The sequence below is a fragment of the Antechinus flavipes genome, chromosome 3 (assembly GCF_016432865.1).
Source record: "Antechinus flavipes isolate AdamAnt ecotype Samford, QLD, Australia chromosome 3, AdamAnt_v2, whole genome shotgun sequence".
Lineage (NCBI taxonomy): Eukaryota > Metazoa > Chordata > Mammalia > Dasyuromorphia > Dasyuridae > Antechinus > Antechinus flavipes.
Genome location: NC_067400.1, coordinates 54,302,509 through 54,318,007, shown reverse-complemented (window position 1 = coordinate 54,318,007; position 15,499 = coordinate 54,302,509). Strand labels below are relative to the sequence as shown.

The window sequence follows — 15,499 nt, the reverse complement described above, 5'->3', positions numbered from 1 at the left end:
TGAAATAGATTTATTTAAGGTCATAATGTAGTAAATCCCAGCCATCCTGGCATTTAAATCCACTCCTTCTTGAGCCAAATCCTTTCTTTTATCAGACATAGTTAATTTACTTAATCAGAAGTACTTGCAAGCAATAAAAGGATGGGTTTTTTTTTTAAGTCTTAAAATACAGACTTTTCACTAATTATGACTGCTTGCCCTCAAAATCTGTCTGAACTGATGAGGTTTATTGCAAGTGAAAAGCCAAGCAAAAATAAATGATACCTCAAAGCTAGCCAAGAGTGACTCAGCAGTGAAAAGACTTTATGTTTGAAATATTTCAATGCAGTTTTCCAAGCAAAACATTTCTTACCCTGAATTCACCCTGCCCTGTCCTCTGTAAATCACTAGCAAATTTGGATATTGTACCCAGATCATTTCAGTCTTTTTTTGTAATCAGAAAAAAAAATTCTTTTTATTAGTTTTTGAATCAGTTCATATGATTTTTATTGCTAACTGGCCTCCACAAGGAGAAGCTTAATTTCTCAGCTTCATGTGCACGTGAATAGAGGGAAGAGACAAGAAAGGGAATTAAGGGAAGGGAAAAGATGGAAGAAAGGAATCAAAGAAAGAAGGAAGGAATAAAACACAGAAAAGAAGGAATGGAGGGAGGAAAGAAAGAAGAGAAGGGAAAGAGGAAGAAAAAAGGAAGGAATGGAATAAGGAAGGAATAAAACACAGAAAAGAAGAAATGGAGGGAGGAAAGAAAGAAGAGAAGGGAAAGAGGAAGAAAAAAGGAAGGAAAAAAGCAGGAAGTAAGGAAGTATGGATTGGAGGAAAGTATGAAAAGGAGGAAAAAAAGAAGGAAGGAAAGGAGGGAAAATGAATCAAAAATGAAAGGGGAAGAAAGAAACAAGGAAAAAAAGAAGGAAGGAAAAGAAGGAAGAAATATTAAGTATCTACTATGTGGAGGCACTATGCTAAGTACTTTACAAATACTATTTCATCTGCTTCTCCTAAAAACTGTATAGGTAGGTACTATTATCATCCCCATTTTCAGCTGAATAAACTGAGAGATAGTTTAAGTGACTTGTTCAGGATCACACAACTAGCAAGTGTCTGAGGTTGAATTTGAAGCTTCCCAATTCCAGTTCTAACTGCCTAATATTTGGAGAACCCCAACTAATTGTCATTAAACAAATCGTAGGACCGGGCAGAGAATTTTGGAGGCCAGTTCAGTTGTGCAATTCTGTTTTGCAATTCTTTCTGTCTGAGGGCTTCCATTTTCTCCTGCTTTAGACTAGTAACCAAGTGGAGAAAATAGAGCCTATAGTTCTTCAGTTTGTGTCTGTGTGAATATTTCTGGATTTCTGCTCTTTCCAGGTTGGGGATAGCATACAATTTTAACTGGTGTCCGTCTGCTAATGAACCTCTGCCTTCTGTGGGAGGAATGAGAAGCCTTTGACCTCCACAAACCTGTACCAGACCAGCATGAGGCAATTATTGCCAAACTGGTGAAGACTAAAATAGGCTCTTGATTTTGTTGGGATGTTGAGGAGGTCCATGACCCTGGGGAGGACTGAGTCCCGCGGGGGCTTGGGAGGCTGTGATGGGGGCCATGATTTGGGCTAATAGGAATTTATTCTGAAAACAAAGAAAATTTCCCCTTAAATGGCATATAAACTAAGCAGAAAAAAAAAAAAAAAAGATTTAAAAAAGAAGTGGGATCCAAGGTTACCTCAAGCTTTGATGATGCAAGAGTTTTCTAACTGACTTTCCTGCCTCTACTCTTTCCCTTTCTCCTTTCCAACCCATCCTCCAAGAACATCCTTACTTCTACCTTCATAAATCTGTAAAGTCTCCCCGTGACTTAGCACGGAAATTCTAAAAACTATGGTCTGGCATTCAAAGCTTTCCAACATGTGACCTCATTGCTGCTCCCCCCTCCCAACTTGTCAGCTTCCTGCTGCCTGTAAATCCTGATGGCTGTTTTCTACCTGGGACCTTTGCCCACAACATTTCTCTTGCTAGAATGCCTTCATTTTGTTGCCTAAATTTTACCTTCTTGGAGCAAAGAGGGAGTGAACCGAGCACTGGCTCTGGAGTGAGGAAAACCCGAGTTCAAATTCAACGCCAAACATTTTCTAGTTGTGTGACCCTGTCTCCCTAAAAATCCTCCTCTACGAAGTCTGTTCTGACTACTTCATTTCCACTCACCGTGATGTCTCTTCTTGGTGATCTGCCCACAAATATTGTTTTGGATTGGTGTTTCATCTTTCTAGTTGAATAATAATGACAGCTAAAATTTATATAGCATTTTAAGATTTACAAAGTGCTTTATATTGCTTCATTTGATCCTCACCACAGCTTTGATTATTATCTCCATTTTACAGCTGAGGAAACAGAGGCAAATGACATTGAAATGAGTTGCTTATTGTCAGACACTCACTAGTGTCAGGCAGGATTTGAACTTGGGTCTTTCTTATCTTCAAATTTATCTTTCTATTCACAAAGCCCCCTAATTACTCCCAAGGTGGCTAATAATAGCACCTGTTTCTAGTGATTTGAGTTTACCGAGTGCTTTCTTCACAACCCTATGAGGCCAGGGAGTACATATGTTATCATGAATAAATAACTGGACATGGAATTAGGAAGGCTCTGAGTTCAAATTTGATTTTTTATACTTGCTAACTATGTATGATTGGCCAAGTCACTTAACTGCTGTCTGCCTTAGTTTCTTCATTTGGAAAATATAAATAATAATATAATATATAAATTTAAATAATAATAGCAATTCCCTTCCAGGGAATGTGGATAAAATGAGAAATTATTCTTTTTTTTTTTTTTTTTGGCTGAGGCAATTGGGGTCAAGTGACTTATCCAGGATCACACAGCTAAGAAGTATTAAGTGTCTAGGGGCAGATTTGAACTCGGGTCTTCCTGACGTCAGTGCTGGTGTTCCATCCACTGTACCACTCAGCTGCCCTAAATGCGGAAATGTTTGTTAAAGGATCTGCTGAAGGTATTTCTGGTCAGCTGAAACTACTCCTGCAGCCCACTTTCCCTTGGGGAGTAAGGAGAAGCCCTGGACGCTGGTGGGCTACCTAAATCAGGGCAGGGCGCCACCCAGCTACCACCCCAAGGGTTCACCTACTCACCACAAGTAGCGCAATCCCGGAATGAGCCTCCAAGACTGTGGGTCAGAAACCATTTAATAAAAAAAAACTGGCGAGATCTCTAGTAGCAAAGCAAAGTTTATTTTATATACTGTGTTTCTCGGGCGTCCCACCCATTGAGCAGACAATCCACGGGAGGAGGCACCTTAGGGGGCAGGGTCAACACTTTTAATCCCTAACGCAAATTCCCCTCCCACCACTGACCCTCATCCTTATTGGCTGAGGGTCTTACATTCTAAACACGGGAACGACCCAAGAAATTGAACTTGGTTCATACATAGTTGCCCATATTTGGTTGAAATAGGGAGGATAACAAGAAGGGGACTTAAGTATGCCCTTAAGAGGATATCGGGGAGGAGACTTTCAGGATGCCCTTAGGAGAATAGCTGGGAGGAGACACTTTAAGTATGCCCTTGATTTAATGTTTAAAGTCCTTCAGGCCTACTCAAACTTTGAAATAGATGAAGCCTTACTCAATTTTCACAACTGTTTTGAAAGATCTCACCTTATCTCGTTCAATAACGACTTACTATTATAAACTAACATGGTGATGATTTGGAAATAAACTCTTTGGGGAGTTTTTCATTTTTCCTTATTTATTTATTTTTTGATTAATTAATCAAGGCTTAGCATCTGAAGAGCTGCATTGAATTCCTGCCTCAGACACTTACTGGCTATGTGACTATAAATCACCAACTTTTATCTCGCTTTTCTGCAAAATTGAGACAATAATAGCAGGCTTGTTGGGAAGTCCAAGTGGGCTTAGGTATATAAAGAATTTTGCAAACCTTAAGATGCCATATAAATATCACTGATGCTCTTAATGTATTCTGGAGCCCATTACAAGGGTCAATCTGGAAGCCTTGTCAATAATCATGTCTCCATTCAGGAAAACCCTATGAATATCTGAATTTGTTTAGATTCGCTCCTGAAGGGATATTCAGTTTCTCTGTATATATCATACTACCCGCAATCATTTGAACATAGTACAGGTTTATTTTAGCCACACAAAAATCTGAAAAGGGACTCATGTCTGAGGCTTGTTAACAAGGAAAAACAGTAGTGTTTCCGTCCTCCTCTAGGAAGGTCAGACACAAGCCCCACACAATCAAACTTCCCTCCACCTGTAGAACAGGTAGATAGATGTTCTTAGTAAGGTTGATGTGGACATCTTGTCATTCTAGAGGAAGGGAGCAATCTCTGTTGCCTCATTAGCCCGTCTCATCACCCCCTCAGTTCTCTGAAGTTGTCACCATCTTGTCCTTTGCTGCCGTTGTGGACAAGAACACAACTTCATCTCATTAATTTACCCTTAAAACCTCTATTGGAAGAGGTGGGGACTCCCAGAAACCTTTTGAAAACCACTTGCATACATCATATTCTCCATAAGAAAAGTTATTCATGACCCCTACAGTATTATTCCCCTCAGCCGCCCCTAAAAAGTATAATAAAAAATAGACATGGAGACTCTGTAGGGTTAGGGCTGCAACCTCTGAAGATTAATAGCAAAGCTGATTGGTGCATGATACCTGAATCAATGACCTGTGTGCCATAATTATTCTTACCAGGTTCTTGACCTCCGCAGTTTTTGATGTAATTGGCCTTCTCTTTCAGGATATTCTGAGGTTTTCTGACACAGTTTTCTCGGGCTTTTCCTTCCAACCTAGCTGATCACTCCTTTTTCAATCGATTTTATCAGTTTATCAACTGGGTCACTCCCCTCAACTAAGTCTATCCCCCAAGACTCTCCCAGGCTTGATCATCTAATCACCACAAATTCAATTACTATTTCCATGCAAATGACTCTCTGATCTACTTATCTTTTCTTTCCCTTTTTCCTAGTCCAATCTCTTTTCTCTAATTGCCTTCTCATCTCATGGTTCTACAGACACAACAAATTTAACAGATTTAAGACAGTTTACTACTTCCCCTCTCCCCAATTCATCCTTTGTTCATAGTGCCTTCTTATAATGGAGGATACCACCATTGTCCTAGTACCCTGCTTTGACAATGTCCTCTCCCTCAATCTCCCCATATACAAGAGATACTGTCACTTCTCTGTCTACAGTAGTTTTTGTGTATGTCTCCTAGCTACTATGGGCTTCTATTATGTTTCAGACCTTGTTCTCTTATTTAGTTTTCATGCCTCAAGTCTCCTTCCATTCCAATCTTCCATACAGTTGCCAAAATAATTTTTCTTAAACCCCAAATATGATTCTAGTTAGCCCCTGCTCCAGATATTCTAGATGTTACCTCTTGTCTCTAGTATCAAATATAAAATCCGTTGGCATTTAAGGACCTTCATCTCCTGGCTCTTCTATTTGTATACATTTGCCTCAGTTTCCTTATCTGTAAAATGAACTGGAGAAAAATGGGAAACCTCTCCAATATTTTTGCCAAGAAAACCCCAAATGAGACAGTACTGAAACTTGCACATGATTTCCCCATCCCTCTCTCCTCCTGCCTCCAACACTGACACCATACTGGGCTACTTGCTCCATCTCACACATCTCCTACCTTCATGCCTTTGCCATGACTATCTCCAGGGACTACAAGTATTATTTTCTTCTTCTTGGAGATAAGGAGGTTGAGACTCAAAATTAACTTGCTCAGACTCAGGCCAGTAGTGAATATTAGAGCCAGGGTTAGAATTTAGGTCTCTCTTGATTCCAAGTTGAGTCCCCTCTCCCCAACCTAATATGTGTCACTCTCTTACAGTTAAAAATGATTAAATTTACAAAAGAATTTTCTGTATTTAAAAAAAAATCAGCAAATATTTGACACAAATTTTGATACAGATTGATTCAAAATTCTTCAAAAGAATTGGGATAGTACTTGAAAGTTTGTCCACAATGGAGCACAGATTCAGGACTGAAAGGGACTGCCGAGGTTATAGGGTTCAAGGTCTCCATTATACAGATGAGTAAACTGAGGTCCATGGGAGATTCAGTAACTTGTCCAAGATGACACAGTTAGTAAGGATTTTTGGGACAGGTGGCCTCTGACTAGAATTAATGTTCATTCTTCAGCATCTAAACTAAATATAATATCCTATTTAAAGTAAATTAATTTTATCTCTCTAGACCTCAGCTTCCTCATTTGGAAAAGAAGAGGGCTGGATTGGATGTTTTCTAAAGTTCCTTCCTATTCTACCCCTTTGATCCTAAATTGAAATGACCTCTTAGATTTAGATTTTAGGGATTCTTTCAAAGAGCAACACTAGAGGGCAGCGTGACCCCAAGAATAATACAAAGCAGGCCCTGTTTCATCTCAGAATTGTAATAGAAGGACCTAAGAAAGTCAGCTAGAGCAGCATACTTATTTTTGCAGAAGGGGAAACTGAGGCTTAGAGAAGACAAATGACTTGTTCAAGCTCACAGAGTTGAGTCAGGGGCAGCTTTTGAACTTAGGGCCTCTGATTCCAGTATCATTATTATTTCCCCTATACCCTATAATCATAAAATGTTAGGGTTGGAAGGGACATAGTCCCTCACGCCTAAACAACTCCTTCATTGTCCCAGATGAAGGAACTTGGCCAAAGTCCCACAGCTGGTTAGTGACAGAGAGGAGACTGCTCAGGGGATGAATTTCTGTCCTGTCATTTGAAAGAAATTACAGCGGTCTTTGGCCTATGATTAACAACAAGACGCACATTCTGAATTATTTTTCAATTGTGGTGACAGATTGTGGTGAATTTCTTCCAGTCTGGACCCTTCTATCGAGTGGGACATGTATTTGTAAGATGGTCATTTGGGATGAAGAACACAATGAATGGTCTAGTTAAGGAGAATTTGTTAAGTAGCTGCTGTGTTCTGGATATTGTACTAAATTCTGGGAATATAAAGAAATGCAAAAAAAAAAAAAAATGAACTCCCTTTTCTCCGGGAGTTGACAGATTAGCAAGGAAAGACTACATAAAAACTATACACAAAAAAGCGATATATAAATTCAATTGGAGATATTCAAGAGAAAGAGAAGGGAATAGAATTAAGAGACATGGGGGAGTGGGGTGCTTCCTTATAGTGAAATAGCCCAGGCAATAAAATTCAAGACGGCCATAGTAATTCATAATTTAGAAATAAATTTATTTCTGCCTGGCCTAGGTGGTCTACGTGGCTGGGACCGACTTCCAGTAGGATTCTGGCATGGTTCCATGCCCAAATGAAGTAGGGACAGCCTTATAAGCATTCTTGTTCACCCTTGCTATCACATTTTGACATTAAATAGTGACTCGACTTTACAGGACAAAAGATACGATGGCAGATGTTTAACATAGTTTAGGGATCAGGGTTAGGTGACTACCCTGAAGTACAAAAGAAGTCCCCTAATCTAGTTGAGCAGACCGTTCTCTGTGAGCCCCCAGGCCCTTTAACCTAAAACTGAGGGAGGGGAGGGGACGCCAGTCCTTTGTCCATTTCAATAGAAGATAAGATTTTATTTGGGACCTGAAGGAAACTGGGGAAGCCAGATGAGAAGGAAGAAATGACAGAATAAGGGGAACAGTCATGAAAATGCATGGAATAGGGTAATAGAGGGCCAAGAACAAAACATAATCAGAGTGAGAAAAGACCTCAATGGCTATATAGTTCAATCATTACCTGAAAAAAAAAAATCCTTTCAATGACATAATCAATGTGATCTTCCAGTCTTTACTTGGGGATCTCCAATGAGGAAGAACCCACCAAGACAGCCATCAAACTTGGAATCTTCCTCTGTGCGAAGTGACCCGGGAGCTTGAGCTCCTACGTATCATGCTTTGACCAAGCCAGCTAACTAGCTCTAAGTTAATCATCTGCCAGTGTTTCTCACTTCCACGAGTCCTTTGCTAGCTAATCAATGGCTGCTCTAGCTTCCTGTCATGAGACAAGTATAAGACTGAGAAATTGTATTATAAACGCTATCAGATCAGCTAGAAATCGATATCATTTTAAAGGCATGGAAGCCTCGCAAAACATTTGAAGTATATAAAGCAAGGTCAGTCGATGCTTTTAGGAGAATTACGGCCTGCTCTTAATTTTCCTTGTTAATGGCATAAGTAATCCCAAACTGCAAGTAACACCTTTTCCCCCAAAAGTAAGACTTTCTCTACTTACATTTGAATATAAGTTTCTTTAAGATTCTGAGGCTTCCTTCAGGTAAAAGTGCCGAAATAGCCAGTAATGGTTTAATTGCTCATCTTCTTAATCTTGACACTCCTGTGGCCCCCTTCATTCTGGGAAGAGAAGGTATCACTTCTAAGACTATTGAAGGAATCAGATCTTAGTTTTTCTCAGGAAATTTGATGGTTCTTGTCATTTACTGGGGCAGGAGTATAATTGTGTGCTGCATTACATCTTTTCTAAAGCAAGGAAAAAATTGGATTAACCACTATGGTTCCTTTCTGCCTCTCTGGACAGAAGATCCTATGAACCATGTTCTTTCATTTCACATACAAATATACTATTCAAGTTTCAATTTTTTCATATAAATTCAAATTTTCACAGTAAATCAGTTTTAACACTTCCTCTATTCATCCCCTCATACATATTTTGATGTTAGTTATATATATATATATTTAATGCCTGCATATTACCAATGATCTACAAACTGAATTAAATTGTGAAGTGGTCTTTGGTATCCCCCAGAGCTTTTCTTTTGAGGCTTATAACTCCCTTTTTATTATCAATTATCTTATCTCAGCTTCCTATTGATCTTCCTAAGTAAGTCTATTTGTAAAGCACTTAGCACCAAACCAAGTAGCCAGATGCTTAATAAATGCTTATTTCCTCTCTTTTCCTTCCTCCCTATCCTTCCTCCACTGTTTGCCTCTTTCTTATCAGCTAAGAAAGTATTAGCTAAAGTCATTTTCATTAAGGTATTAATGACTTAAAACTTCACTCCTACTCTCAAACGCAAAGAAATGAATTCTAATAGTGGAATTCCAGGTATCCAATGGAGTAGCTTCGTAGATCCCACCACATAGTCCATTGCCTACACCATCCACTCCTACTCTTGGGCAGATCAAACCTATCTAAAGATACCAGAGTTACTGGTAATTAAAAAGTTTCCCTCCCTTTCCAGTGAGAGTAAATACCAGCTGTGTGAATGTCAATGACATTCTTACTTAGCAGAGTGGGTGACTGAGTCACTAAGAATCACAAACTAATATTACTGCAGACCTTAGCTATGCTGGCAATGCCAATAATTTGCCCATGGATAGCTGAGAAGTGATGGTCCCTGACCTACAGGGGATTCTCAGAAAATGTTTCCTTGTTCTTAATGTTTGCTGATGTCTGGGTGCTTCATGTAGCTCTCTTCCTGTTCACTACAAGTTCATTATGTGGCCATGATGTTTGAGGAGGTAATTGATGGTGCCATCTGAGACTGTGATCTCTGTAGAGTGGTGGACATTGGCTATGTTTCTACTCCTGTTATTCCTCTCTTCTCAGTTTGATTTATACCTAAGTTAGTTTTCTGCTGAAATGTATTCTCAGTCTCAGTGCTGCAAAAACCTATAATAGGCAAACTTTGAACCATTAAAAAAAAAAAAAGGTATTTTTTCCCCTGAGGCAATTGGAGTTAAGTGACTTGCCCAGGGTCACATAGCTAGGAAGTGTTAAATGTCTGAGTCAAATTTGAACTCAAGTCCTCCTGACTTCAGGACTGATGCTTTATCCACCTAGCTGCCCCATCATAGTAGTTTTCCATAGTTAAGATTTTCTTTTCTGTTTTTTTACTTTTTCCCTATTTTGTAACTTTTAAAGTCAAGCTCTGCTTCTAGGGACAACAATTTGGTTTCCTGGGGTGGTAATTTGCCTTTTGTGCTGGGACTAGAAGCTGCCTCCACTGGTCTGCTCTGCTACTGAGCAGGACAGAGGATCTTAGTTATTGATCTGCTGTGATTAAGACCCTTTCACTGGCTTTCCTGGACACCATCTAAGCTGGGTGAGACTGATCTTTCTTGAAGTCCTTCTAATCTATCTTGAGCTGGAGAGTGGTGCCATTCTGACAGACTCTGTTCAAAGTCTTGGTTTCATGGGATTTTTGAGGGAACCTAGGAAAGCTTGAGCAATTTCCTTGCTTTATTCTGCCATCTTAGTTCCACCTTCAGAACTTTAGCCATTTTTATTATTTAACAGCCGTCATGCATACTGCTTAATGGAGAATCATTTCCAATGTTGCCCTTTAGAGATTTTTGCCTTCCTCACCCTTGTTCTATTCTCCTTTGGCTACTTCTCTGTGATTTTATTTAGAAACCAGTGGCCACAGGCAGAATAAGGTGGCAGCAACCCACCTTATACCACTGTGGTTTGACTTACTGAGGAAGAAGAAATGAGAGGAACTGACAGTCATGTTGGATGAAATAAGGCAGTTGGGGCAATGTAGGAGACTGGTGAGTTTCTCTAATGCTGATATGGGGCAGGGGACAAATAGTTCCTCCCAGACTCTTTTTCCTATCCCTTTTGTGACCTTTTCAGTTGTCAAATTGTCAGACCAAAGGGGAGGAGAAAATTAAGCGCAGATGGATATTCTAGAAACTAGGAGGAGACTGAAACCTTTAAGATCAAGGCATATTTAGGTAGTCTTTTAGATTTATCTCTCTAGAGAAAGTACCCCTTCACAAGAAGTGATCCTACAGAAGCCAGTCAGTATCTAGACCAAGCCCTTCACAAAATCCTCAGATCCAATTCAATTTAATTCAACAAATTTAAATGCTTGTGGTCCAAGACACCATAATCTCACAGATCAGTTGGTCTTTACCCAATTCTCTGTCGATTTTCCATCTGTGGCTCTGCTCAGTTTCTTCTTTGAAATTCATGCCACCTACAGGAGAAGCTGATCTTTTGAAATCTCATCATTCTGCAGCAATATCAGTTTTGATATTCAATACCTCCTCAGGACCTCCACTTGCCTCTCCTCCCTGATTGAAGGGCAGAACAATAAGTCTTTCTGAACCCTCCTTTAAAGAGGGCTCAGAACTTTCCAAGCTAACTCTTCAATTTTCATTGTCTCTACTTGGTTTTGACCCTTTGATTCTTAGCACTCCCTGACACCCCTTCCATCTTTAGTGTTTCATCTTGTATATTGTCTTCCCTTACTAGACTGTAAGCTCCTTGTGGACAGCAACTGTCTTTCTTTTTCTTATCTGTCTTCCCTGGACTTAGGACAATGCTAGGACATAGAAGATACTAAGTATTTACTGAATTGAATCGATGAGCTGGAGGCAGCCTGTATTGGTTTTAAGAGAACAAATGATTAAATTCAGTGTGATCATTAATACCTCAGAAATCATTGAAGACAATACATTAGGACTTGATTTATTCTTTTGTTGATTGCCTAAACTTAGGAAAATGATGGATAAAATGTTAATAATGTAGATTAAACTTAAACTTAATTTTAATTAATTAATTTTAAAAATTAAATTAATTAATTAAACTTAAAATATATTCTTCATGCTTCTCCCCACCCACTCCCTGGAGTTTGTTATTAAAACAAAAATTATTTTTTAGTACCTCCTTCATCTACCTCACAAAGAGATTTATCATATAATATTACATATCATAGTTATGTATATTTGTGTCTGATCATTTGATCTTATTGTGAGAATCAAATGAAATAACATGTAGTTTGCTAACCATGAAGTATTATATAAATGCTATTATTATTATTAATTAGTAAGCTCTTCAAATCAAAATCTCCAAATTGGAAGGGACCTCAGAGGTCATTTGTTTAATCCTTTTATTTCACAAATAAGAGATTGTAGGACAAGAAAGCATACACAGCCAGTGATTGGCACCTTTAGGAGTCAAACTTAGATTTTTGTTACTATAAATCCATTGCTCCAAGCTCAGGGCCCTTTATACAGAAAGAACAATTCAACATAATGCCTTGAAAAAGAATTCTATCTACAATTCCCCAGCAAATGGTCATCTAGACCATTTTGTTTAAAGAATTGTCTGTGTAATAAGGGGGGGACCCACTCTTCCTATGTAGTTCATTCTGCTTGGGGATAGGTCTCATTGTTAGGCAGCTTTTCCTTCTTTTAAGCCTAAATTGACTTCTCAGAATCTTCCATTCATTGGTAATAGTTGGGACCAATGGAATAGGACTAATCAAAAGAAATCTAATCCTCTCAAATAATCCTCTTCAAATGCTTGAGGATGATTATCACATTTCCCTTATTTTCTTTTACAAGCTAAATATCTCTAGTTCTTATAGCTACACTCCTGGTGTGACAAGTTCCCTTCACCATCATTTTGGTCACCATCCTTCTAATATTCTCCAGCTTTCCTCAAAAATATCATCGCCAGGATCGAACACAATATTTCAGTAATGATATGATTAGAGAAGAGTACAGTGGTACTAGCACTTTTGGCTTCTAGGTGCTGTGCCTTTATATAGCCTAAAATTCACTTGCTATTTTGGTCCTTATATATAATATATATATATATTATATTGGTCCTCCTATATATTAGAAGATTATATATCTTCTAAAAGCTGTGTGATTCTTAGAACATTTAGCACAGTGGGCAGATGTCCTTTGGTGAACTCAGGCAAGGACATAAGCACCACATAGATGGGAAGACAAGGGATTAGTTGCAGTCTGTATCATTGGAGTGACCTTCCAAATTTATAAGATCCAAATTTAGTATGTTGCACCATTGACTTATAGCCATGATATTGCAGAATATCATAATTGGAAAGGAGGTTAACAGCTGTCTTACCCAATCCATACCTGAACGAGAATGTTCAAGATTACAAGTGATAATACAGCCTTTTTTCAAAGGAATCCAAATGAGATTCTGTTTCTGGCTCATTCTGTTTCTGTCTAGGGAGGATTTTCAGGGAGCTTTGTAACTTCCTTCCAATGTAGATAGATACTCTGGGACAAATAGACTAGATGTAATCTTCCTTCCATATGATAGATAGCCTTTTCAGTGACTGAAGATAGCTTCTATGTCCCTTAAAATAAAATAATTTTCTTTTCTAGGCAAAATAACCCGAGTTCTTTGAACTAATCCATATTTGGCTTGAACTGTATTGTTCTAGGTCAGTCTTCTTTATATGTTCTCTAGTTCATCAATATCCTTCTTAAAGTATGTCACTCAAAACTAAATATAAATAAATATTTATTTATTTGTTCATTCATTCTTTTATTCATTTCTCTGTTAACTCACTCTCTCTCTCTCTCTCTCTCTCTCTCTCTCTCTCTCTCTCTCTCTCTCTCTCTCTAGCCAGACCTGAATACAGCAAGCCTATTGTCTCCCTATTCCTGATAATTATGTTTTTCTCAATGCAGTTCAAGATCTTATTAACTTTTTTGACCACTGCATCACATTATTAGCTCAAATGGATCATTCAATCCAATAATCCCATTAGGCCTTTTAAAGACAAATTGATATCTAACCACCCTCCCCATGCCTGTGAGCCTGGTTTTGAATCCAAGAATAAAACATTATAATTAAACTTATTGAAAATCATCTTTCATTTACCCAATGTTCTTATCTAAGATTCTTTTGGATTTGGTATCTTGGACTCTTCCCCATCTTTGTGCCATTTACAAATTTGATAATTTTGATATCTATGCTTTTTTTTCAAGATAACTTAAAAAAAAAACAGAACAGTACTTGGTGGATGCTTTAGTGGAGATGTTCATTAATAGAATTGGATTTAGAATTGAATGGTACCTCAGATTCATCTAGTCCAATTCCTGAATTTAAAAAGGAGGCAACCCAGCATCAGAAGTGGGATTTGAATCCTAATCCTCTGATTTAGTCTATACTATATATACTATATACTATACTATATCAAGCTATTCACAACAGAGAATTCCAATTATTTCTCTTTGGATCTGGCTATTAAACCATAATCCATCATAAGCCACAGAGTATCATATATTTTTACTATTAATCCACTAAATTACACTAAAAGGTAACCCAAAGCTTCTTAAATTGTGGGTCATAATCCCATCTGGGATTGTATAACTGAACATGAGGGTCACAAAATAATTATTTGTTATCAATAAATATTTGACTTGTATATCCATTTTTCATACTTACAAACTTCAGATCATATAAAAATTTCTCAGACAAAAAAGGGTCATGAGTGGAAAAAATTTAAGAAGCCCTATTCTAATCCATAATACTCTCTTTCTCTCCCTCCTTCCCTTTCTTTCTTCCTCTCTCCTTTTCTTTCTCTCTTTCTCTCTCTCTCTCTCTCTCTCTCTCTCTCTCTTTTTCTCTCTCTCTATGTATGTATGTATATGTTTGTATATATATATCTATCTCTCTCTGTGTTTATGTGTATGTGTGTATATATATGTATATTTTTAAACTAAAAATGACCAGATATTTTATTTTTCATATGAACTTTTGCCTCAGAATGCCTTCCCTAATCTTGCACTTGTTAATTTAATTTTTTTGTCTTAACAAGTATGGCATTTTTTCATTTTTTCCTACTAAATCTCAATTAATTACATTTGTCTGTTTGTTCTACGCTGGGGAGACAGGTTTTTTCCCCATGCTGACTGACATTCAGCAGGTCTGTTGCCCTCCCAGTTAGTTGTTATCTTTAAATTTGTTAAGCATGCTATCAAGGTCTTCATCAAAACCTTTGATAAAAATAATTAAGAGAGAGCCCTGAAGCAGAAACTTACTTCACCCTAAGTAGACAGTAAGCCTTTAATAACTACCCTTGGGTCTGATTATTTAACCACTTCTGAGATCTACATATTTATGTAATCCATAAAAATAGTAGAAATGACTTTATCAAATATCTTCAGGGACCATTTTAAATTTAAACTTTGTAGTGTCCTATATTCTGTCTACCACTGTGACTTAATAAATCTTTGTTGAATTGAATTGGTTCACTGAAATCTGCATGGCCAGAGTTGAACTGATAGGTCCAAATTTCTAGGTTTAAAAGACATCAGAAGCTCCTGGATTCTTTGCATTCTTGCTTTGTTATTGCAAATTTTAGAGAATTTTGCACCTTCAACCATTTGACTTTTAATCTTTCAGAATGTTGACTTCTCAGGCCCTACTCAGATGGACTTTCTGATTTCTGTGTTGTCCATTTGTAGCCCTTCTACTTCCTAGTTTCATGTTACAGATCCAGTGACTGACCCAGTCAAACAAGTCTGCTTCATCTCTTTGTTCTTAACTCTTTGTAACTATTTATTCTAAATTGTCATGTAGTTAGCTGGTTGGGTTGCTCATCCCAATAGTGACAACAAAAGTATCGGGCTAATTCTTTCAAGGAAGATTCCCAGGATGTGTCTTCCCCCCAGTACCTTCTCCCTCTCCCCTAACTCCTAAGACACATAGGTATCGAAATAAAAACTATAGTCCTTTATGACAGATTAT

At 38.0% G+C, this 15,499-nt stretch overlaps 1 protein-coding gene across 2 annotated transcripts in view; it reads right to left on the bottom strand.

The window, feature by feature from the left end:
* Positions 1 to 8,579, bottom strand: part of SLC19A3 (solute carrier family 19 member 3) — a 44,896-nt gene extending 36,317 nt beyond the window's left edge. For both annotated transcript variants that reach the window (XR_007951646.1, XM_051983394.1), the window contains exon 1: positions 8,249 to 8,579. The gene's annotated coding sequence lies outside the window, so the exon portion shown is untranslated. The remainder of the gene's footprint in view (positions 1 to 8,248) is intronic.
* Positions 8,580 to 15,499: the final 6,920 nt, after the last annotated feature.